The following is a 27458-nucleotide window of genomic DNA, read 5'->3' on the forward strand; positions in this document are numbered from 1 at the left end:
CTACTGAATACGTTGAGTTCTACAGATCTAATGTCTTTGATGCTAATTGTTAAGCAACAACGACGATTGTGTTTTCCATATTTTTTGAATATATGTAGGTAACAATATTGTGGGGGGGGGCTTGTCTCATTTGGGGGGCTCAAGCCCCCAAGCCCCCCTTGGCGCCGCCACTGTGTATAACCGCAAGGTAATTACGTTCCCACGTCTGAAAGAGAGCCATGTTCAGTGAGGGTTTAGATTCCGCAACTAGCAGATTGCTAATCGAAAGCTGAAATTATTATACAGTGTTATTACTAGCTTTGTCATAAGTACACAACGCACTTTAGTTAATGGATTTTAAACTTGACTCAATGTCTTAGAAAACTGACTCGAGCTTCGATCCTCATGAACTGTGTGTCACCTGTTTAGTTGCTTGAGTAATGTTCACTCAAAGCTACGCAAGGACTTTATGAGCATATTCGCACCTACGTTTGAGCTGATAGACTGGAGGACAAGCAGCTCACCAACAACACAAATTGCAAGTTGCTTGGGGTGCTCTTATCTGACCATGGTCCAGCATGGTCAGGTGATTAGGACGCTTGACTCGTAACCTGAGGATCGCTGGTTCGAATCTCCGTCGCACCAAACGTGCTCGCCCTTTCAGTCGTAGGGACGTTATAAAGTGACGATCAATCCCACTATCCGTTGGTAAAGAATAGCCCAAGAGTTGGCGGTGGGTGATGATGACTAGTTGCCTTCCCTCTAGTCTTACACTGCTAAATTAGGGACCAGCCAGCACAGGTATCAAACAAAACAAACTTATCTGACCGGATAGCTGGATTTAGTAACGGTCTGAAATGAACACGTCGCTACAATCAGGACTCAGTAACATCATTTAGAAATATATTCAACGGTTAGCTAATACAGCTAAACACAGCTAATAAAACAGTACCTGGCCAGGATTTTACAGCAATATTAATAAACAAATTACCATGAATATTAATAAATTATTAATAATGGAGTCAATTAAAACATACACAGAGGAAAAAACAACACCACAGTCAGTACAATATTCAAACAATATCAATTCGATATTAGCTAATACTGCTGGATATAAATATGTTCTTTAAAATCTTCCTTTGTTCGGAAACCGTTTCTCATCTGAAAGCCTTTCACCATTCTCATCTGACCTCCACTTCACTACCTCCAGAGTGCGTATCTTTCACACGCCCTGATCTTTGGTCTTCAAATACAATAATTAGGACTTCTTAAACAGTATCAAATTCGTTATTTTAAAGTAGTTGTATACCTCTATACCTGAAACCAGCAGTACTGAGTGAAACTCTACAATCAAGAGAGACATGGGCAACTGTACGTTTCACAAATGTTTCATACTGTCATGGACTTTTCACCAGTAAAGACGAAACCACATGAGTGATAAATGAAATACTTCTGAAGCGTACAATTGCTGTTTCCTTCAATTATGAAAAAAAAAAACAACAATGGCGTAGTTACCAAAATATAAATGCAAGAAATAAAACAGGTTTAATATTTTATTGTTTGAAATACAAGTTACAAAAAATGAAATAAAATGGTTGCAGCAGAAACCTTTGTGGTTTCTGATGCGGTAATGGATACACACTTCTTGCCATGTGTGAGACAGTATGGATATAATTTATAACTGATAGCATTAGGCAGCCAAATTTTATCTGCACCTTGTGTGGTAAGATGAACTGATAGAAGAGAAATCTACTAACCTAATTATAACCACGTACAACGTCTTATGAACGTTGTGTCTTCATATATGTCTAATAATCGTCTCTTTGTCTAATTTTCGTGGTGCAGAGATTTAATCAACTCTATTTCTCTCGGTATCAAAGGAATCATGTTGGAGGAGAAAATAAAACGATAATAGAATTTACTGTCGAGTTTTTTGTCTGCCCTCACTTAATCACAGGAAGTAACAGCTGTTCTAACGCTCACTCAGAGAACTAAATAATAGGATATTAAACACGTGGACAACAATGAAAAAGATGAAACTATAACACATATAATTTAATTCATAAAAAATTCAGAAAATCAAATTGGTTTTAAAAGTACAATTACGTTGTACACGTTACTGATGTGTTTTTTTATTGGTTTAGTGGTGAAATATATTTCGACAACAAAATGTTTTGTGTCTTCGTTACAGATAAATAAAAGGCTGTCAATGTATGGTTTTCTATTAGTATATTATTATTATCCCGCGGTAGGACAATCCTGAAATTTGGAGTTCAATTCCTTTCGGAGTATACAAGAGATAATCTAGTGTGGTTTTGTTCTGAAACAAACAAAGAAGTTCACACGAGTATGTAAGTATGACCAAACAACGTTTCGACCTTCCACTTGAGTCATCATCCAGGATGTGTTTGTTTGTTTTTCAAATTTCTCTCAAATCTACACAAAGCCCGGCATGGCAAGGTGGTTAAGGCATGCGACTCGTAATCACCACACCAAACATGCTCGCCCTTTCAGCCGTGGAAGCGTTATAATGTGATGGTCAATCCCACTATTCGTTGGTAAAAGAGTAGCCCAAGAGTTGGTGGTGGGTGGTGTTTACTAGTTGCCTTCCCTCTAGTCTTACACTGCACAATTAGAAACAGTTAGCGTAGATAGCCCTCGTGTAGCTTTGCGCGAAATTAAAAAAAACAAACCAACAACATTACATGAGGGCTCTCTGCGCTGGTCGTCCCTAACGCAGGAGTATAAGTCTGGAGGAAAGACAGCTAGTTATCACAAACTCTTGGACTACTCTTTTATCAACAAATAGTGGGACTGACCGTCACATCTTTAACGCTCCCACAGCTGAAAAGGCGATCACGTTTGGTGTGACGGTGATTCGAACCCGCGACCCTCAGATTACGAGTCTAGCGCTCTAACCGTCATCAGGAAGAGAAGAGATGCGACCAACTGACACCTTAGAGAACACCAGAATAATAAAATTAATCAACACTATTATCGACTATTGACAAACAGTATCTATGAAAACGAAGAAATGAGATTGGAAAACTCATTTTCATTTATTATTATCGTTTTATAAACAGTATGTATACAGCCACAAATTTTGTTTGAAGTAGGTTAGGCACTCTTGTGTTTGTTTTTTGAGTTATCGCGTAAATTTAGGCGAGGGATATCTGCGCGAGCCGTCCGTAATTAGCAATGTAAAACAAGTGGACAGGCAGTTAGTCATCACCCCCACCGTAAACTCTTAGGCGACCCTTTACTAATGAAATGTGGGATTGACCGTCATATTATAAGGGGCGACCACGTCTAATATGACGGGGATTCGAACCCGCGATTCGCAGATTACAAGTCAAGCACCCCGAGCCACCTGGCCATGACAGACCTAAGCAATCTAGTGATAATTGTTTTTACCTTCTAAAGTGAAAAGTTATTCATTGGGCTATCTGGGCAGCGTCTTCAAGCGAGGGATCGATCTCAGAATTTTAGCGTTGTAGTGACAGAAGAACAAAAATTTCTGAAATAATTCAAACTTGTTAATGATGTAAAGTTTTTAATTATTATTAGTTCGTGTGGGTAAGCCTAACAGTCATTCGGAAGTTTGATCTAAGCTTTTTAAATTATCACATCAGTGCAAACCAAAATTGATTTTGACCCAGAATTCAAGGCTATTAGTTTGTGTTTATAGTAACGTTCAGCTTATGCTTACACACGAAAGGCTAATAATAAACTACTACAGTGGCACATCTGCCAGAAACCGAGTTTCGATAGCCATAGTGGGCAGAGCACATTGTGTAGCTTAACTACAAACTACTGATAATAATTATATTTATTTACTAGATAAAGGAACGATGTGGTTATCCATTAAATGCTGGCGTTGTTGGTGAAATATTATGAATGAATGAAGATTTCATGTATCATATACACATATTACATCCGGGAACTTGAAAAATCAGTATATGCACAAACTTCTTATCAACAACCAAAGGCAAAGTACGAAGAAATCACGATCAGTAAATATATTTACAAACACTCATAACACATACAGGTGTACACGATAAAGGTGTATTGAAATGTTAACTAAAGTAAGCAAGAATGGTCAAGATATGTTGTAAATTGAGAAGAAAGGAGAAGAAAACAAATATTAGTCGGTTTCCATGAATAATAACCATAATTGGTTCACAAATGTTCGTTGGCGTAACTTTTTTTTTTTTTTTACATGCATGTTTATTCTCACTGAACTGCCACTTACGCTCGAATTGAGAAGGTTATTAGCTCGTTATTAGGAACTGCACGAAAGGAGACAATGTCCTACGTGTGAGTGAGCAGTTTAGTTAAAAACTACAGCGAAACAGTCAGAGAACAAATGGATTCGTTGAAATACAGGAGTCTTTACTGTTTAATGGGTTTTTTTATGTTAACAACCACTGATATTTATAGCTATTATTTTACGAAACAAACGAGAAAAATCGATTTTTCCACTACATCTCTTATGTAATTAGAGTCAAATACGACAATATCTATGAATTATAGCAATTTATTTTAGTAAAATTGCGGTCACTAGTTATTTCTAGTTTATTTGCACTGAAACATAATAGTCATGGAAGTAACTTAATGTCAAAGTAATCCATTTTTAGATTATTTTAACACTGCCTTTAATGGATCACGTTTTTAGTGCATATATATTGCTTATTAGTTGATTTACAGGAGATCTAACTTTTCAAAATCACCAGGGATGAGTTTCTACTGCACAGGTTTACTTTGTGCAATATGTGCCTTTGTGTATTCCTATGTGTATGTGCCCACCACTGTAGTCCAGAGGTAAGTATTAGGGTTTATAATACTAACAATTTGCTTTCCATACCCATCGTGGGCGCAGCATAGATAGCCTATTGTGAAGCTATTTCTTTAAAAAACTAAGCAAGCAAACCTTTGATGTTAGGAAGAAATGTTCAACAGTTTTACCATGCTCTTACACTTTGCCTGCTTGTTATCGTATCCACAAAACCAAATTTAAAACTTGAAACATGAAATACCATTGTTATCGTATCCATAAAACCAAATTTAAAACTTGAAACATGAAATACCATTGTTATCGTATCCATAAAACCAAATTTAAAAGTTGAAACATGAAATACCATTGTTATCGTATCCATAAAACCAAATTTAAAAGTTTAAACATGAACTACCATTGTTATCGTATCCATAAAACCAAATTTAAAAGTTTAAACATGAACTACCGTTGTTATCGTATCTACAAAATAAAATTCAGTTTTTGAAGTAACACCACTGTTACTACACATAAAGAATCAAATCCAAGAAGAAATACCACTGTTACCACACATAAAGAATCAAATTCGAAAGAAGTAACATCACTGTTACCACACATAAAGAATCAAATTCTAAAGAAGTAACATCACTGTCACCACCAAAGAATCGAATCCTAAAGAAGTAACATCGCTGTAACAACATCCAAAGAATCGACTTCTAAATACGTAATACCACTATTACTACACCCAAAGAATCGAATTCTAAAGACGTAACACCGCTGTTATCATACCCAAAGAATCGAATTCTAAAGACGTAATACCACTATTACTACACCCAAACAATCAAATCCTAAAGACGTAACACCACTATTACTACACCCAAACAATCAAATCCTAAAGACGTAACACCACTATTACCACACCCAAAGAATCAGATCCTAAAGAAGTAACACCATTGTTATCACACCCAAAGAATCAGATCCTAAAGAAGTAACACCATTGTTATCACACCCGATGAATCAAATTTTAGAGAAGTAACACCATTGTTATCACACCCAAAGAATCAAATTCTAAAGAAGCAACACCATTGTTATCACACCCAAATAATCGAATGCTAAAGAAGTAACCATTGTTATCACACCCAAAGAATCAGATCCTAAAGAAGTAACACCATTGTTATCACACCCAAAGAATCAAATTTTAGAGAAGTAACACCATTGTTATCACACCCAAAGAATCAAATTCTAAAGAAGTAACACCATTGTTATCACACCCAAAGAATCCACTTCTAAAGAAGTAACCATTGTTATCACACCCAAAGAATCAGATCCTAAAGAAGTAACACCATTGTTATCACACCCGAAGAATCAAATTTTAGAGAAGTAACACCATTGTTATCACACCCAAAGAATCAAATTCTAAAGAAGTAACACCGTTGTTATCACACCCAAATAATCGAATGCTAAAGAAGTAACACAACTTTTGCCACACCCAAAGAATCAAATTCTAAAGAAGAGACACCATTGTTACCATACCTACAAAATGTTTGAAGAAATAACGCACTCTTGTGGCTTTACTCTCAAGTATCACAGTCACGTGGTGTACTAAAGCTTTAAGTTCTAGAAAATATATGCTGAAGTTATCAGAATGTAGCATACACTGTCTCTCTTTGTGTTTCAATAAAATATACCTGGCGGTTCAACTGACTGACTACAGGTGGCGAGTTATGAACCATGAATGTCAACGTTATTCATGTATAAAGATTAGAATAATAACAACAATAGTTTGTCCGATAAGAAAAGACATATATCTTTTAATACATAGAATAAACTCATCCTCTCGGGTATACAAGAAGCTATATTGCACACAAAGCAATGTTTCTTTTGAGCTATCACTATTCCAATGACGCGCCTAGAGTCCTCTAAGTTTATTGAAGTGTTTCTATAGCCCCATTTACCAGATTTAAGGATATATAAATCCAACAGGGGCTAAGATATTCCTTGCTCCGCAACCATATATAACAATTATGTGATGTGTTGAGAGTTTTTCGAATGATTGCAGAGAAAGACAACACAATGTCTTATTGAGAAACTGGCCCTCTGTCTGTTGATTAATCTGTCACGTATTGGCTCACAGCGTCCCCTAAAAGTAGCTGTACTGGGAAGGAACTATAATTGTTATTTATTAACTTGTAATTTCATTTTAAGTTAAATTATTTTTTTAAGTTTGTCTCTTAGCTTCACGCTTCAGTTTGTTTTTCTTTTAAATTTGAATTGTTTGTTAATTTATGTTTTGTATTTATTCCACTAGTTAAGATCATTGTCTTTCTGTTGTTCTTTTTCAGTTGACGTCTCTCATTTTACGTTCTCTAACCTCATCTGAACTAAGCTTACCACACTTAGCCTGTACTGTTAAAATCAGGTTTAGATATTTACCATAGGCACAGCACAGATCGCCCACTGTATAACTTTATGCCTAACAATAAAAGAGACAATTCGTTTTTTAAATTAATTTTACCCTTTCAAATTTTTGAGATTTCATCTTTCTTTTTTTTTTTTTACTTTGATGAAATTATTTTTATGTTGGGATAGACAAATAAATTAGGCGAAGTTCTAATCACGTGCTCAGCTAGGCTGAGTTTATTCCGATAGCAGTAAACACGAGCCAGGCTGGGCCTGTCATGTCGTTAGTCTGTGCATGAAGTGAATCAGAAGGTTTCGCGTCGTTGTGCCAAAAACAATTCGCCCATAGTTTGGGGTTATGAGGGCGCTACAAGATCGGTGATCAAATCTCAACATTAAGATAGACAAGAGTATCACAAAAGTTTGCGGTAGGTGCTGTTGACTTGATCACTTACTTCTGGTGTATCGAATCAAAGTTAGAAACAAACGACGCAAATACGTCGTTGTGTGACTTAGCACGAAAATTCTAAAACAACAACAAACAAACCCGAAATAACCCAAACTGTACGAAACTCTCTAGGTCGAGGCGAACCTTAAAGAGGTTAACTAATATATATATTGTACAGTTTATTCATGATTCTAGAAAAATAATAGGTTCAAGAAGTGTTAATAAAAATGAATAAAATCCCTATAACACGATCGTTTGTTTTGTTTTGAATTTCGCGCAAAACTACTCGAGGGCTATCTGCGCTAGCCGTCCCTAATTTAGCAGTGTAAGATCAGAGGGAAGGCAACTAGTCATCACCACCCACCGCCAACTCTTGGGCTACTCTTTTACTAACGAACCGTCACATTATAACGCCCCCACGGCTGAAACGGCGAGCATGTTTGGCGCGACGGGGATGCGAACCCGTGACCCTCAGACGTTTTAGAAAGGTGGACCTTTCTTCTTCAAGGTTAAACTGGGAATAGTATAGTTTATCCACAGTCGAGTTACTTTATTTCTTCCTCTTATGTTTTGTGTAAAACCATCGAAAAAAGTACTGTTGTGCTGTTTGAAATATTTACGACAGATGTTACTGTAGAGATTTGTGTTTTCACTGTCGTAGTTTGAATACCTTTCAGAAACTGACGAAATAGTTCCCACGAGAAAACAGAAAAGAGTGAAGGGAAAAAAATATATTTTTGTCCGTAACTGAAAACTGCTCTTCCACTTTGAGAAACCAGGAAATTAATCGATAACTTAACACGCAAGTCAAATTTCAAATTAAGAAAAAACGAGTTGAAAAGAAAACGTGAAATGGAAAACTCAAAACGTAACGTGTAGAAGTGAAATAGAACAGGGAAATATAACACGTATTAAAAACGTTTATTTTATAGAACGTAACGTGGAGAAAACGAAGAAAGAAATTATTCTTGATGACGAGAAACCGACTTGAAGTAAAAATGTATCTCAGGTTAACCTTGTTCTCTCCTTATCAGTAAAAGTGTTAATACCCATACCAGCCGTTCCGAGATACAAGGCAAAAATTAAAGTGTAAATACCGGGGAAAGGAAACGTAAATGACAAAAGATATCAGGTGTAACAAATAAAAATAAAAATAACAACAACAGATATTACTTAAAGAGTGTAAATAATATATTAAAACTAACACATTACAATTAATGGTTTGTTTATTGTTTCATGTATCAGCGTCAGAAATAGACGAGAAACACGTGCAACTTACTTTGAAAAAAAAACACATTCTGATAGAAAGTCTGTAATTTTTTCTTAGCCACAGGTATTAACTACGTACAACTCCTCTCTGTCTATTTTCCCTTTCCTTTTAAGAATATCTCAAACACTTTGTTCGATTTGTATTCTTTGTTCCTTTCGCAAAGACGAAGAAACTTTAAGAGGAACATACGTTTGTTGGATGATGCAAGGTTATTGATAGCAACGTGAGCTGTTTCTATTGAGGTTTTTACCAGATACGACGTTTTGGACACTGTTAGAAGTTCTATTGTTGACGTCCCAACCAGTGGTAGCAACACGAAACTGACCATAAGACAGGAAACAGGAGTTTTTATCAGACACATTCCTTGTGTTAGTGGCTAACACATTAAGCAGTGGCTATGTGCCAAATAGAAATATTCACCCTTCAAAGACGACGTGGAAATACCAACTTTTGCAAGACCAATTCTACTAACACCTAAAATATTTTTCAAATAACTTTTGATGTTCTCTTACGTGCGCTAAAAAAAGTGAATCACATTAGTTCAAGTTGGAGCTGTCCAGAGTTAGTATCTAATTACTGTCAAACATTTATTACAATCGGGCTGCGAACAATTTCATCAAACTTTCAAAAATCTATAAAAACAAAACAGTCCCAAATCCTAGTTATTGTTGAAATTATTAATATGAATAACATGTGGATTGATGGAAAATTAGTTCTAATTTGTCGCTAGTTTCACTCCATTTGTTAAGAATGGGAAATTTATCGTGTAGTGTAATTTAAACGCTTAATGCAATTGAAGGCAAATCTAAACATTTGGATAATTTTACCTTTGTTAAAAGTTTAAAGAATTAATGTAATTGAAGGTAGGTCCAAGCCTTCGGATGGATGGTTTTACTCTGTAGAGAATGTTTAAATAATTATTGTAATTGAGGGTAAGTCCATGCCTTTGGATGGATGAATTTAGCCTTTTAGATGCACTACGAGAGTGAAAGTGAAATCGCACAATTCGGAGTAACTGCGCAGACAGCCCAGCCCTTGTGTACGTTTGCGCAAACATTCTATAAACCGATGGAAACGTAACACTTATTTCTAATTTTACACATGCTGACGTTCTGTTTCAATGTTAATGTTCTTTCTTATGTTTCGGATTGTGTATTTGTTTTAATTTAACAGGTAGCGTTTAAGGTTTAACTGTTATAATAACGTGACCTTGGTTGTTTCGAATTAACCACAAAGCTACACAATGGGCTATCTGTGCTTCGCCCACCACAGATATCGAAACCTGGTCTCCAACGTTGTGCGTCCGCAGACATTCCGCTGTGCCACTGGGAGAGGGGGAGGGCTAATATGATCTTGATAAAGGCGTAATCCGAAACCTTGAACAATACAAAAAAATTACCTCGGTCTTTTGGAGTTAATAGTGACTTAGTTCTAATAAATGAAGTTTCGTTTTGAATGCAAAATACGTAATTTTACTTGCTTTTCTATGGTCATAAACTATAATTTGAACCATGTTCAATAAACAATTCTAAAATATGACATAATTATAGCAAAATGTACCCATGCTACAGTTATTTAAAATATATATATATATATCGATAACAGAAGCGGATTCGTTTTTAATCATTTACGTTGAATCTATACACATTTCAGGACCATTTGTGTTAGCCCGGCATGACCAGGTGGTTAAGGCAATCGAGGATCGCGGGTTCGAATCCCCGTTACACCAATCATGCTCCCCATTTCAGCCGTGGGGGCGTTATAAATGTGACGGTAAACCCCACTATGCGTTGGTAAAAGGGCAGCCCAAGAGTTGGCGGTGACTAGTTACCTTCCCTCTAGTCTTATACTGCTCAATTATGGACGGCTAGCGCAGATAGCCCTTGAATAGCTTTGCGCGAAATTCAAAACAAACCTAAGCTACGCAATGGGCTATCTGTGCTCTGCCAATCACAGGTATCGAAATCTGGTTTCTAGCGTTGTAAGTCGGAAGACATACTGTGCCACTGGGGGAAGAATAAATGAGTTTAGTTGATTTTTTTGTAGTTTCGCGTAAAGCTACCAGAGGGATACCTGCGATATCCATCCCTAATTTTGCAGTGTAAGACTAGACGGAAGGCATCATCACGCACCGCCAACTCTTAGGCTAATCTTTTACCAATGAATAGTGGAATTGACCGTCACATTATAACGTTACCACGACTGAAAGGGCGAGCATGTTTGGCGTGACAGGGATTCGAACCCGCGACCGTAAGATTAAAACCGGGCCTTGTATTAAGAGTTTTGCGTCAGAGAGTAAACTCGTTCGAAAGAAATGTTTAACACAGTTGTGGAACAAAGTTTAGGTGTTAAAAACAACAACTGAACATTTGAGAAATGATTCATTACTAAGTAAGCCCACAATTAGTTATTTTCAGAAACCTGCTTTTAATGGCTTTTTTTTTCTTTTCAAATAAATCAAAGCTGCTTTATTCGTGAATATTTCATTTTACTTAGCACTGATTATGTTCCTGAATATAATATCGAGCCTAATGACTCTAATAATATGGCTACAGCGAGGAAACCGAAACCAAACCACTGGCAGTGTCCCTCGTTATTATTGGTCGAATCAAATTTCACTGGTATTATTTCCCCGAGCAGGTTGCATTGCGGAGTCGAGGTACGGGAAATGCGTGTCAGCTACCTTTTCCTCTACCCCCGTGAGAGATCCGTAATAAGTCAAGTACTAAATGTCTCTTATAATGATGAAGACCATAGTTTATTCACGTGCAACGTATAATTGACATTAATCGGTAATTCTCCAACCTCGTCGCTCGTGCGTTTTCGTGTCTCTTATCTGTGCCCTTCTCACCGTATCTTTTTGATAATTTAGAATGTTAAAGTGAGACACGACCGTGTTATAACATTTAACGTTGTATTTTTTTCATTGTAACTGTATACGTGATAATTTTATGAAAGAATTGCACTAAAAATAGCTGTTGTGCAGTTCTGCTATAGAATTACAATAAACCTTATTATCTGGAATATTCTATGGGAAGAAAGGTTAATTTACATTATTTTATTAATCAAACCCTATCGTCATTCTATATTCGGATTCCACAGTGAAGAAGTATTTGTATCGAAGCATTCCCACGTGAATGTACAGTAAAACTGAAGATTTACGGTTCGCATCCCGCTATCGCAAAAAAACAACAACACACGCACACAAATAAATGGACCTCGTGCGTTTGGTGCCTAAAAGAGTGAAGATAAAATCTCACTATTCGGCTGGACAAGAGTATCTCCAGAGTTGGCGGTGGGTGCTGTTGACTGTTTCCCTTCCTTCTAATTTATCAATTCCAAATTAGGAAGGGCTAAGCGCAAATTGTTCCTGTGCAGTCTTCAGCGAATGTATGAAATACACAATCAAATATTTAACGGTTATAATTGTTTTCTTATTGGTTGTATTTCACTCAGGTTTAACAAAGTTTAAGAGAGGTTTCTTTATTAGAAATTTTTGAAAGCGATCGATGATGTTTGTTTGTTTTGAATTTTCGCACAAAGCTACACAAGGGCTATCTGCGCTAGCCGTCCCTAGTTTAGCAGTGTAAGACTAGAGGGAAGGAAGTTAGTCATCACCACCCATGGCCAACTCTTGGGCTACTCTTTTACCAACGAATACTAGAGTTGATCGTCACATCATAACGTTCCCACTGCTGAAAGTGCGAGCATGTTTAGTGTGATGGGGATTCAAACCCGTGACCCTCAAATTATGAGTCGAACGCCCTAATTACCTGGTCGTGCCGGGCTCGATGGTGTATTTGGTGTTGTTTGTTATGAATGTCCGTGCAAAGCTAGCTGTCAGAATTTGTAATTTTAAACAGCTATCGAGTAGGCAGCTAGTCAACACAACCTCCGCCAACGCGCGGGCTACTTTAAATTAACAACGCTTGTTCATGGCCTAAATTCATTGTTTTGTTAATAACGCGATGATTAAATCTTACTAATTAACCACAAAGGCTATGTAATTGTTGGTGAAGTTTCCGTCGAAGAGCAACAGCTGTTTCTCTTTATCAGTAGTTTCCAACACTTCCCCCTCTTACCCACTCAGATCAGACAACTATATCGATCAACGTATACTAGTGTAATATGATTTAGCTCTTGAAATATGAGGAAGAGAAATTCTATTCCTCTTTTTACTGTTATTATAAAATCACATTATAAAGTACCGTGTTGTTTCAATCAACGAGTTTCTAGACTGGTGTTTTTATAAAATACATCCATCTGTACGTCACTACTTTTTTGTTTCTAGTTGACTAGTTTGTCTACATTTTTATCTTATTTCACCTCAAAACTAAGCTATATATGTAAAAGGTCTAGTGTGCATAGACTCAACACTCTGTAAGTTTACTGTGTACAGACTCAACGTTGTGCAAGTTTAGTGTGGACAATTTCAACGTTGTGTAAGTTTTGTGTGGACAGACTCAACGTTGTGTAAGTTTATTGTATACAAATCCAACGGCATGTAGATCTAGTGTGTACAAACCCAACTTTGTAAAACGTTTAATGTGTTTAAATTCAATATTGTGTAGTGTCGCGCATGTTCAGTGTGTGCAAACCCAACGACACGTGGATAACCCAATGTTCTGTAGGTGTAGCATATTATATACATCTGCAGCGTATTGTCATGAATGTTCAAACACCATGAGGTTTACCATTAATTGATAGAACTTCAGTAATTATCATCAGAGTGATGAATACCAATACCTATGTTAATTTTGAACTTACTTTACAATATTACGTGTTTCTTATTAACAGAAGACATTCACTTACCCACTAACCCGATCTTCAGTGGAATACACTCACTTACCCAATGATCCGATCTTCAGCGGAAGACACTTACCCAATGATCCGATCTTCAGCAGAAGACACTCACTTACCCAATGATCCGATCTTCAGCAGAAGACACTCACCCAATGATCCGATTTTCAGCGGAAGACACTCACTTACCCAATGACCCGATCTTCAGCGGAAGACACTCACCCAATGATCCGATCTTCAGCGGAACACAATCATCGAATGACCCAATCTTCAGCGGAAGAAACTCACCCAATAATTCGATCTTCAGCGGAAGACACTCACTTACCCAATGACCCGATCTTCAGCGGAAGACACTCACCTAATGATCCGATCTTCAGCGGAACACAATCATCGAATGACCCAATCTTCAGCGGAAGAAACTCACCCAATAATTCGATCTTCAGCGGAAGACACTCACTTACCCAATGACCCGATCTTCAGCGGAAGACACTCACCTAATGATCCGATCTTCAGCGGAACACAATCACCCAATGACCCAATCTTCAGCGGAAGACACTTACTTACCTAATGAACCGATCTTCAGAGGAACACATTCCCTTGCATCATGTCCAAACAATGTAGTCCAAACAATGTAGTCCAATCTCATCTAAAAAGTTTCGATTGTGAATAAATCGTTTGTATGTCAAGTTGGAGAGAATATTAGGGATATGTAATGTCAACAACAGAGAATATTAGGGATATGTAATGTCAACAACAGAGAATATTAGGGATATGTAATGTAAACAACAGAGAATATTAGGGATATGTAATGTGAACAACAGAGAATATTAGGGATATGTAATGTCAACAACAGAGAATATTAGGGAAATGTAATGTCAACAACAGAGAATATTAGGGATATGTAATGTCAACAACAGAGAATATTAGGGAAATGTAATGTCAACAACAGAGAATATTAGGGAAATGTAATGTCAACAACAGAGAATATTAGGGATATGTAATGTCAACAACAGAGGTTATGACTTTCCCCCTTCCCTGCACTATTCCTTTTTTAAATGTTATTTGACGTTCTACGGTAGAGAACCGCATTAAAAACACATAAAGTTTGTTTTTAAGGTGAATTTGTCAGGAAATAAAAGGCGTTTCATGCGGAATCGTTTTTTCCCCATTTTTATCGAGTTTTTGGAAGAGCTGCTTCTTACATCCGGGCCATTCGTTTTCCTTTACAACAGTTTTGTTTGAGTAATCGCTGCACAGAATTGATTTGAAATTTTAAGAAAAAACAAAAAAACTATTTGAAGTCCAAATCTTCGTGGCGTCTTAACGACGAATATATTTTTTAGAAAGTTTGAATTTAATGTTCAGCAAATCGTGGAGATCATCGGATGTCTGGGAAAAAAAAAAAAGCTTCCATCGATATAGTCATGGGAATTAGGTTATTTGTAAGCCTAATAACATATTGCTAATAGGTTCGACCATAATAGTAATATTAGTTTTGACGATGTTCATAGGGGAGGAGTGTCCGCCTGTTTTGTTTTAGGGTAAAACTACATAATAGGCTATCGAAACCCGGATTTTAGCGTCATAATTCTGTAAACGCACATAGTGGATCATCTGACAAAGAGTTTCAAAAGTGTATATTGTTTTGCTACGTTAGAGTTTCTGTTAAGTTTTGGTTATTCACTGTATAATAATAGTAATTACAATTATATGCATTTCCACATGAATAATATCTACAGCTATACCTGTGAGATATTTACCTTCACCTCCTTTTCTTCATAGTGGCGCTTACTTTATAACTTAGTAACCATGAGGAATGTTAATTGTAATTCTGTAATACGGGTGCAAATTTTCAATTAGAATTCGCATATTTCATCAAATGCGCCCAATGATTCACTAGTTAAATATGATGTTTGTTGTGTTTATTTTGTGTGATTAATGTTACAAGAGCCCGGCATGGCCAAGTTTGTTTATTTTGAATTTCGCGCAAAGCTACTCGAGGGCTATCTGCGCTAGCCGTCCCTAATTTAGCAGTGTAAGACTAGAGGGAAGGCAGCTAGTTATCACTACCCACCGCCAACTCTTGGGCTACTCTTTTACCAACGAATACTGGGATTGACCATCACATTATAACGCCCCCACGGCTGAAAGGGCGAGCATGTTTGGTGTGACAGGGATTTGAACCCGCGACACTCAAATAACGAGTCGAGTGCCTTAACCATTTGGCCATGGGCCCGGCATGGCCAGGTGGGTTAAGGCACTCGATTCGTAACCTAAGGGTCGCGGGTTCAATCCGACTCTCAGTCACACCAAAACATGCTCGTCCTTTCAGCCGTGGGGGCATTATAATGTACGGTCAATCCCACTATTCGTTGGTAAAACAGTAGCCCAAGAGTTGGTGGTGACTAGCTGACTTCCTAGTCTTACACTGCTAAATTAGGGACGGCTAGCAGATAGCCTCGAGTAGCTTTGCGCGAAATTCAAAAACAAACTATTTGAATCGCAAACCAACATTAAAATTTTAAAATTCTGCTGCATTTATTATCTATTTTTTCTCCCGCGTTCTCAGCATAATTAAAAAAATGCACCATTTTACAAGACGAAATTCATATAGCGAACGAAACCGGAAAAACGTTGCCAATACTTGGATTTTTGTTTTGGTTTTTGCTGTAACAAATACCTGTTTCAGGATTACGTGCGAGATAAAACTTTGAATCGTCGGGTTTGAGAGTATTGAATACTACTTTATTAGAAGAAAATCCAGAATGGTTTATTAAAGAAAGTCTTCCGGAGAAGAATAAAAGGATAAAAGGAATATGTCGTTATCTCAATAAATGTGTCGCCATTTGTTCGGGGATGCTGGGGCCCTGGTGATGGATATTTTATGTGCACACTATTCGAATAATTCTGTTAAAGAGATCATCAAATGCTGTATAAATCCACTGAATAGATAAAACAAACACTTCTGAACAGTCCAGTTTGCTCGATCGGTTTAACAACTAGAATATTCACTTTAGTCATGGTCCCACGTTGATACAGCGGTAAGTCTACGGAATTACAATACTAAAATCAAGGGATCAACTGCTCTCGGTGGACTCAGCAGATAGCCCGATGTGGCTTTACTATAAGAAAACACGAACACCTTAATCATGACTTGAAATAACTTTCACTAAACACAAAAAGTAAAAAAAACAAAACATGGAGTGAGGCTGGAACAAAACGAAAATTACTGAGAGTTAACTCCTTTGGCTGTCAATTGTGGTTTTACTTCTACTGAACTTCAGTCTCTTCTGTATATATTTGATGTGCCAAAAAGTTATCTTAAATCTAATCACCCCTATTTATTAAAAATAATCCCCTCCCCGATGTGGTTGGATTTCCTCCCAGCGGACGCAGCAGCCCAGCGTGTTCTTGCTCAACAACAAACAAAATTATCAAAAGATATATTCCAAAGAAACATTTTGTGCCTATGTATTTTTTTAGCAAATGAGTTATTCCAAGCCTAATCGCTTCTAGGTCCTGTGGAGCGCACGCACTTTGCGAAACCTAACCATTCTGGACATGGTTGGATATAGTAACTTTCTGAGAGCAGTGTAAAACTGCATTATTCTATGATTGTTATGTGTTACTAATTAAACGCTGTTAAAATTACCGAAACAATAAATGATCTCGAAAGAAGAGCCAACATTTTCCACGCTAAGTAACCAAAAATAAAGAAATGAAGACTAAATAAATCAGAAAGAAAAAAATTACAGTGTGAAATTAGATCGGACAAACTGACGGATGTGTACAAACAAAGTCAGGAATCGTAGTTTTTGTGTCTTTCCTTCCAGCCTTGTTAAAGGAGAAGAAAGATTTATTAAAAGAGGGAAGCGAAAGGCTGTACCTCAACATATGTCGTCATTTATATTTCAACCAATAATAATAATTTGCACTAAGAAGGAGATCTTCGAGGTCAACACCTCATCCTCAACGTGTACCTAAGCGTCCATAATTAAAACTAGGAGGTCTTTTCTAAGGATGCTTAGGTACACGTTAAGGATGAGGTGTTGACCTCGAAGATCTCCTTCTTAGTGCAAACAAACGCAAACTAACGTGGCAGGGGTTTAGTTCAGAGAGAGAGAAATCAGAAGAGTTCTCTCTCCAACTGGGGTGTTCAGGAACGTTGTGGTTCCTCTTCGTCCCCTTTCGTGGAAGTTTATTGGACTTAGTTGTTTTTTGTTTTGTTTTTTGGACTCTTTTTTGGGTGAAGGAATGAGGTTGGTCATAATTAATATTATTCATGAACGAGGCAAAGGTAGCACCGGAGAAAAAAGCCAGAACTTGTCCCGAAAGGCAGATGGCATAGTAAATGTGAACATAAACGACCCGATTCAGGGCATGGCAATAAAGTTGCCCAGGCTTGGATCTAAAGATCCAAAAAGATCCTTCTTAGTGTATTTGTTTGTTTGTTTTTGAATTTCGCACAAAGCTACTCGAGGACTATCTGTGCTAGCCGTCCCTAATTTAGCAGTGAAAGACTAGAGGGAAGGCAGCTAGTCATCACCACTCATCGCCAACTCTTGGGCTACTCTTTTACCAACAAATAGTGGGATTGACCGTCACATTATAACGTCCTCACGGCTGAAAGGGCGAGCATGTTTGGCGCGACGGGGGGATGCGAACCCGCGACCCTCAGATTACGAGTCGCACGGCTTAACACGCTTGGCCATGCCGGGCCAGACTTCTTCTTAAGTAACATTGAATTATAAATGACGACAAATGTTAAAATATAGCCTTTCCCTTCCATTTTTAATAAATCAATAATTATTGAAAGACGTTGAATGTGATGAATGTTTACACTTTAATACAAGCATTAAACAACTGCTACACTGTGTAATACTGAACAATAAGCTCAGGGCAATGCCATAATATTGAGGTTGACTATATTCTACCCAACGTTTTTTTAACCTGGTCCTCAGAGAGTTAAGATTAACCCTAACTTTTGTACAAAACCTTGGCCTGACTGGCCTTTATACAACAGGCTTGAACATGCGCAGTTATTTCAACTTTCTAATAAAACAGTATCAGAAACTGATGATTTCTTACGTTCTATTTATTTTGCAGACTTTAAACTGGTTAGTTAATCCATACATTATCACGATTAGAGCTCACCAAGCGAAACCTGGAAAACATTGTTTGATATGAGACGGGAGTGTCACGTCAGGTTAGAAGGTCCAAAGTTCGAGCCGCGATTTCTTATTTTTCAAATGTGACAGCTATTTAGTTATCAGTGCCGATATAGGCGGAGAGTGCTGTTTCCTGTTGACCGTCACTTTAATCAGCATCTCTAAATGATGGATTTCTACATGTGACCCTTGAGGTTTTCTGGCCTGATCGGTTAGTCCACATGTCGTGGACAAGTAAGGTAAGGTATCGCTTAGGTTGAGAATATCTTTAAAATTTTATTATTTCAATTATCTGGTAACAAGTTCATATAATAATGAACATATTAGATACAGCTGTTTGAATTGTGTTAAATTCTTCTAATGAAACTTAACATTTTCATAAAGCAAATTTTGAAATCTTTGCTTGTTACTTCTGAGTGTACTGGCATTATGAGATAGCTAGGAAGTTTGGAGTTGATGAACCGGGTTGGAATATATGTGATGCCACAAATTTTTCACCGCACCTGACGTTATGGATGTGTTATGGAAGAGTGAAGTTAGTTTACTGGTATTAATCATGAGTAGTAGTGTGTTGGTGGCTTGTGATATTCAAAATATTAGTTATGATGTCCTTACTGGCTTTCAGATAAATGCAAACTACGAACACGATTGTGACATCCCACAATTCTATATTATTTGTATTTATTTATATATATAGGAAATAAACAACAATTTGTAAATGACTTTTATATGGTACACCATTTTAAGCTCAAGAACTATCTAATATAAGATATCGTAATATTGATGCAAAAATCAAAAATGTTTTTGTCTCGGATATTCATACAAAGTCCCGGCCCAGCGTGGCCAGGTGGTTAGCGTGCTCGACTCGTAATCTGAGGGTTGCAGGTTCGAATCCCTGTCGCACCAAACATGCTCACCCTTTCAGCCGTAAGGGCGTTATAATGTTACGGTCAATCCCATTTATAGGTGGTAAAAGAGTAGCCCAAGAGTTGGCGGTGGGTGGTGATGAGTAGCTGGCTTCCATTTACTCTTACATTATTAAATTAGCGCATATAACCCTCGTGCAGCTTTGCGCAAAATTCAAAAACAAAACAAACAAGCAAAGCCCCCTCTCACCACACACAAAGCTATACCAAGTTTAGAAGCGCGAGCTATCACTAATTCTATACCGGTGAGCTACAAGTATGGTCATCAGTCAACAGCGTTAGTCACCAACTCTTGGGCTACTCTGATTGAAAGGTAACTATATATTTGTTTGTTTTGGAATTAAGCACCAGCGATATCGAAAACTGGTTTCCAGCTGTGTGAGTTCTCAGACATACTGTTGTGACGGAGAGGGGGGCAAAAGTAGATATAACCGTTGCTCTTATAATATACCTACGGCTCCAACGAGTTGAGCCCAATATTTGTTATGTAACGGGGCACCAACCGTGGATCCATAGATCCACTTCCGACCAACAAGGAAAGAAAATATTACTAATCATCCCAAGTAATGGATTTTGTTTTCTAATCCAGCTGGGTCTTTTTATTCTTAATTATCAATGAAATGTGCTCTCACACCGAACTTCTCTCTAATTGAAAAATAAATAAATTAATAGATTTACTAATTAAAACCTCTCAAACATACACCATTTTATTGTAGCCTTCCTGAGACACTTTTTGCGCATATCGACTTGCACAAGCCTGTTTTTAAATACTTTAATTAAAATAAAAGATTCAAAGAAGTTATAACAACGAGAGAATGAGGAATGTAAGGAAGAGCACGTGACTTGGCGCTCGTGTAATGTTAACGTCACAGCATCAAGGATGGGTTAAATAAAAAGAAATACACCTTTTGTGCGGTGAGGCTAAACGACTAGAACTCGAGGATAGTCGTTCCTAGTTATGAACAACTAAACAGAAGGAAGGCAGACAACACCTGCCAACATAAGGATCTTTCTAGCTTTCTTATAGCACGGCCACGTCTGAAAATCCTGCTGAGCTTGCTCTGTGGCATCGCGAAACGAACGATGAACTTTTTCAAGATCCGCAGCCCGGAACGCCAATCACTAGAATCACGCCTATATAAAAATAACCGTGAAGCATTGTTGTATAAGATAACTTTCTTGTTTTTTCGTATTTTAAATGCGGATATATACTTGCTTTTACAAGACTAATAGATTGTACATTGTAGTTGAATATATTACAATTCTAAATGCGATAGGTTTCTTAAACTTTGAGATTTAATCCTCTTGTTACGTGATACTTAAGAGATTAACATTCTAATCATAGACACTTAAATCATCTCTGTAATCATCTTCCATACCTAGAAACATCTTTGACGGGAATGAAATTATTTTATTTTAGCGGTAAACCTAGGCCCGGCATGGCCAAGTGTGTTAAGGCGTGCGACTCGTAATCTGAGGGTCGCGGGTTCGCATCCCCGTCGCGCCAAACATGCTCGCCATTTTAGCCGTTGGGAGCGTGTAATGTTACGGTCAATTCCACTATTTGTTGGTAAAAGAGTAGCCCAAGAGTTGGCGGTGGGTGGTGATGACTAGCTGCTTTCCCTCTAGTCTTACACTGCTAAATTAGGGACGGCTAGCAGAGATAGCCCTCGAGTAGCTTTGTGCGAAATTCACAAAACAGACAAACATAGCTCTAAACCGAAAACACGTGATAAATCCATTTCTTCATCTCCAGGTGGAACTAGATACGTAATAATTATATTAAAATATATATGTAATTTAACAGTCCATATCTTGTAGACAGCTAATGAATGTGGACTGCTTTTAGTCTTGCGAACAATTCATTTGTTGTAGCTCAACGACACGTAATTGGTTTGATTCACTTTTCGCCACAACAAACGAGATTCGGAGGTTTGCGTTATAAGCCCTAAAGTTTATTGTAAAGCCCCAAGTTGTTCATCGACAAGTCTGAAAGCAGTTGTCAGAGCACAGACAGACGGTTGTGTCCTCAACAACAAACAAACTCTGAATATAAGCAACTAATCTATTCAAATGATGTTCAGAAAGTGTTGTTATAATTTCAACAAAGTGACAACAAATGGCTAGTCTTTATTTCAAAATGTAAGCTTTCTCCTTCCAATAAATTAGGATGTGGCTTAATTGTACTGAACAAAAGTAGATTATAGTATGCGGTGAATAATAGATTTTTTTTCTTTATTTAAGAGTACCATGAATTTTAAGTATATTTTCGAACTATTTTTAGATGTTTGTGAGTATATGTGATAGCCAATAGAAATTGTGTAAAATTAAGTATGACACGTGTTATTTAATAAACCCGTAGCCTGCGTATTTATACCCGAGTGACGCATGACCTGGAATGTTTATGGTTATATAATGTGACACACAGTACTTATTGACATGTGACACCAGACTTAAAATGGTTATGGTTCTAGAATGTAACACATGGTCTAAAAATGTTTATAGATGTACGATGTGACACATAGCTATAGACGTGTGACACGTGACCTAGTGTTTATAACTTTCTGGCGTGACACAGAGTGGTTTTGACATGTGACACAAGATTAGTGTTTATAGATGTGTCATGTGTATGAGGCGTGCTTACCTAAAGTGTTTATGTGTTTTTTATGACAAATACTTATAAACATATGACACGTGATCTACAGAGAGAGTGTGTGTGTGTCTATAGATGTGTTATTTGACACAGAGTACGCACGGACTGCGATATGCGATTTGAAGTGTTTATAAATACGTGACAAGTGTATTGGTATTTTGTTTTTACAACAAAACTAATAAGGCCGTCTGTCGCTGTTACTACATTCGATCTATCGACCAAAGAGAAGACCACTGGTAAGTAACACCCTACCACTAACACTGAAGGATTAACTGTCACTCTTATAATGCACCTACGGCTTAAAGTGCGGGGAATATTTTATCGCACGGATTAGAACTCAGCTCTCCAGTTCCAAAACAAAGTAACAATGATACATGGATTTATATGTCTTCGAGCGTTCTCACCTATATACAGCTATAATGGTTTCGGCTTTAGTATTGGTTATCAATTTACTTTCTGCTTATATCACTTAGGTCCATAATACCCAGTGTGTTGATCAATCACTGTAAGGTGGAGCACTGATATTAGTAAATATTTTATACATTTTTCATGTGAGAAAAATTACATTCAGTAAACTGATGACAATCGGTGGGTTTCGGGTTCGAATCCCATTACCGAACATGATCACCCCTTTCAGCCGTGGGAACGTTATAAAGTAACGGTCAATCCTACTATTCGTTGGTAAATAGTAGTTTAAAGGTTGGCGGTGGATGTTGATAACTAGCTGCCTTACCCCTAGTCTGTCACTTCTAAATTAGGCACTTAGCACAGATAGCCTTCGAGTAAGATTTGTGCAAGATTCAAGAAAAGAACAAATAAACTGTTGTTACACATTTGGTAAACAAATAGAATACGTATGATAAAGTCTTTTAAGTAAAACAATGTAATGTTGTTATCAAATTCAAAATATTGTTTTTTGTGTATTGTAAAACACCTGCTGTTTTTATGCCAGTCAACAGAATACAGTACTACCAACTTCCGGTTTGGTAAATATGAAACGTTTATGGTTGTTTCAGAGATCACTTGGAAATTTTAACTCTTATATTAGTAACTTGTTGTTATGTTTACCACTAGTGCATTCACATACTGATTTGTTCTTACATTGACTACTAGCGGGATCTCCATATTGACTTCTTGTTGTGTTTACTACTAGTGGGATCCCCATATTGACTTCTTGTTGTGTTTACTGCTGGTGGGATCCCCATATTGACTTATTGTTGTGTTTACTGCTGGTGGGATCCCCATATTGACTTATTGTTGTGTTTACTACTGGTGGGATCCCCATATTGACTTGTTGTTGTGTTTACTACTGGTGGTACCCTAACATTAACTTGTTCTTACGTTTACTACTAGCGGGGTCTCCATATTGACTTCTTGTTGTGTTTACTACTGGTGGGATCCCCATATTGATTTCTTGATGTGTTTACTACTGGTGGGATCTCCATATTGACTTCTTGTTGTGTTTACTACTGGTGGGATCCCCATATTGACTTATTGTTGTGTTTACTACTGGTGGGATCCCCATATTGACTTGTTGTTGTGTTTACTACTGGTGGTACCCTAACATTAACTTGTTCTCACGTTTACTACTAGCGGGGTCTCCATATTGACTTCTTGTTGTGTTTACTACTGGTGGGATCCCCATATTGATTTCTTGATGTGTTTACTACTGGTGGGATCTCCATATTGACTTCTTGTTGTGTTTACTACTGGTGGGATCTGCATATTGACTTCTTGTTGCGTTTACTACTGGTGGGATCTCCATATTGACTTCTTGTTGTGCTTACTAGTGGTGGGATCTCCATATTGACTTCTTGTTGTGTTTACTGCTGGTGGGATCCCCATATTGACTTATTGTTGTGTTTACTGCTGGTGGGATCCCCATATTGACTTATTGTTGTGTTTACTACTGGTGGGATCCCCATATTGACTTGTTGTTGTGTTTACTACTGGTGGTACCCTAACATTAACTTGTTCTTACGTTTACTACTAGCGGGATCTCCATATTGACTTCTTGTTGTGTTTACTACTGGTGGGATCCCCATATTGATTTCTTGATGTGTTTACTACTGGTGGGATCTCCATATTGACTTCTTGTTGTGTTTACTACTGGTGGGATCCCCATATTGACTTCTTGTTGTGTTTACTACTGGTGGGATCCCCATATTGACTTGTTGTTGTGTTTACTACTGGTGGTACCCTAACATTAACTTGTTCTAACGTTTACTACTAGCGGGATCTCCATATTGACTTCTTGTTGTGTTTACTGCTGGTGGAACCCTAACATTAACTTGTTCTTACGTTTACTACTAGCGGGATCTCCATATTGACTTCTTGTTATGTTTACTACTGGTGGGATCTCCATATTGACTTCTTGTTGTGTTTACTACTGGTGGGATCTCCATATTGACTTCTTGTTGTGTTTACTACTGGTGGGATCCCCATATTGACTTATTGTTGTGTTTACTACTGGTGGGATCCCCATATTGACTTGTTGTTGTGTTTACTACTGGTGGTACCCTAACATTAACTTGTTCTTACGTTTACTACTAGCGGGGTCTCCATATTGACTTCTTGTTGTGTTTACTACTGGTGGGATCCTCATATTGATTTCTTGATGTGTTTACTACTGGTGGGATCTCCATATTGACTTCTTGTTGTGTTTACTACTGGTGGGATCTCCATATTGACTTCTTGTTGTGTTTACTACTGGTGGGATCTCCATATTGACTTCTTGTTGTGTTTACTGCTGGTGGGATCCCCATATTGACTTCTTGTTGTGTTTACTACTGGCGGTACCCTAACATTAACTTGTTCTTACGTTTACTACTAGCGGGATCTCCATATTGACTTCTTGTTATGTTTACTACTGGTGGGATCTCCATATTGACTTCTTGTTGTGTTTACTACTGGTGGGATCTCCATATTGACTTCTTGTTGTGTTTACTACTGGTGGGATCTCCATATTGACTTCTTGTTGTGTTTACTACTGGTGGGATCTCCATATTGACTTCTTGTTGTGTTTACTGCTGGTGGGATCCCCATATTGACTTCTTGTTGTGTTTACTACTGGCGGTACCCTAACATTAACTTGTTCTTACGTTTACTACTAGCGGGATCTCCATATTGACTTCTTGTTATGTTTACTACTGGTGGGATCTCCATATTGACTTCTTGTTGTGTTTACTACTGGTGGGATCTCCATATTGACTTCTTGTTGTGTTTACTACTGGTGGGATCTCCATATTGACTTTTTGTTGTGTTTACTACTGGTGGGATCTCCATATTGACTTCTTGTTGTGTTTACTACTGGTGGGATCCCCATATTGACTTCTTGTTGTGTTTACTACTGGTGGGATCTCCATATTGACTTCTTTTTGTGTTTACTACTGGTGGGATCCACATATTGACTTCTTGTTGTGTTTACTGCTGGTGGGATCCCCATATTGACTTCTTGTTGTGTTTACTACTGGTGGAATCCTAACATTCACTTGTTCTTACGTTTACTACTAGCGGAATCTCCATATTGACTTCTTGTTGTGTTTACTACTGGTGGGAACTCCATATTGATTTTTTGTTGTGTTTACTACTGGTGGGATCTCCATATTGACTTCTTGTTGTGTTTACTACTGGTGGGATCTCCATATTGACTTCTTGTTGTGTTTACTACTGGTGGGATCTCCATATTGACTTCTTGTTGTGTTTACTACTGGTGGGATCTCCATATTGACTTTTTGTTGTGTTTACTACTGGTGGGATCCCCTTATTGACTTGTTGTGTTTACTACTGATGAAACCCTAACATTAACTTGTTCTTACGTTTACTACTAGCGGGATCTCCATATTGACTTATTGTTGTGTTTACAACTGGTGGGATCTCCATATTGACTTCTTGTTGTGTTTACTACTGGTGGGATCTCCATATTGATTTCTTGTTGTGTTTACTACTGGTGGGATCTCCATATTGACTTTTTGTTGTGTTTACTACTGGTGGGATCTCCATATTGACTTCTTGTTGTGTTTATTACTGGTGGGATCTCCATATTGACTTCTTGTTGTGTTTACTACTGGTGGGATCCCCATATTGACTTGTTGTTGTGTTTAATACTGATGAAACCCTAACATTAACTTGTTCTTACGTTTACTACTAGCGGGATATCCATATTGACTTATTGTTGTGTTTACTACTGGTGGGATCTCCATATTGACTTCTTGTTGTGTTTACTACTGGTGGGATCCCCATATTAACTTCTTGTTGTGTTTACTACTGGTGGGATCTCCATATTGACTTTTTTGTGTTTACTTCTGGTGGGATCCCCATATTGACTTCTTGTTGTGTTTACTACTGGTGGGATCCCCATATTTACTTCTTGTTGTGTTTACTACTGGTGGAACCCTAACATTCACTTGTTCTTACGTTTACTACAAGCGGGATCTCCATATTGACTTCTTGTTGTGTTTACTACTGGTGGGATCTCCATATTGACTTCTTGTTGTGTTTACTACTGGTGGGATCTCCATATTGACTTCTTGTTGTGTTTACTACTGGTGGGATCTCCATATTGACTTATTACGTTTTCTACTGGTACGATCTGCGTAATACAATCATTCTGTGTGATTATTTGTGAGTTTTTTCTATCAATAAACACATGTAAAGAACTGAACAAAAACTAGTACAGTACCTAGCAGTAACAACATACAGGGTAACCAAACAATAAAAACATACAGGATAACCAAGCAGTAAAAACATACAGGATAAACTAGCAGTAAAAACATACAGGATAACCAAGCAGTAAAAACATACAGGATAACCTAAGAGTAAAACAGTCAGGACAACCTACCAGTAAAAACGTAGAGGGTAACCTAGCAGTAAAACATTCGGGATAACCTAGGAGTAAAAATGTACAGGGTAACCTAAGAGTAAAAATGTACAGGGTAACTTAGGAGTAAAAATGTACAGGGTAACATAGCATTAATTACTATAATTAATTGCAATGTTGACGCTATCTTGTATTATTTTTATGTGACAACTTTTTTTCCACTA

This window comes from Tachypleus tridentatus, chromosome 3 (assembly GCF_004210375.1).
Source record: "Tachypleus tridentatus isolate NWPU-2018 chromosome 3, ASM421037v1, whole genome shotgun sequence".
NCBI classification, from domain to species: domain Eukaryota; kingdom Metazoa; phylum Arthropoda; class Merostomata; order Xiphosura; family Limulidae; genus Tachypleus; species Tachypleus tridentatus.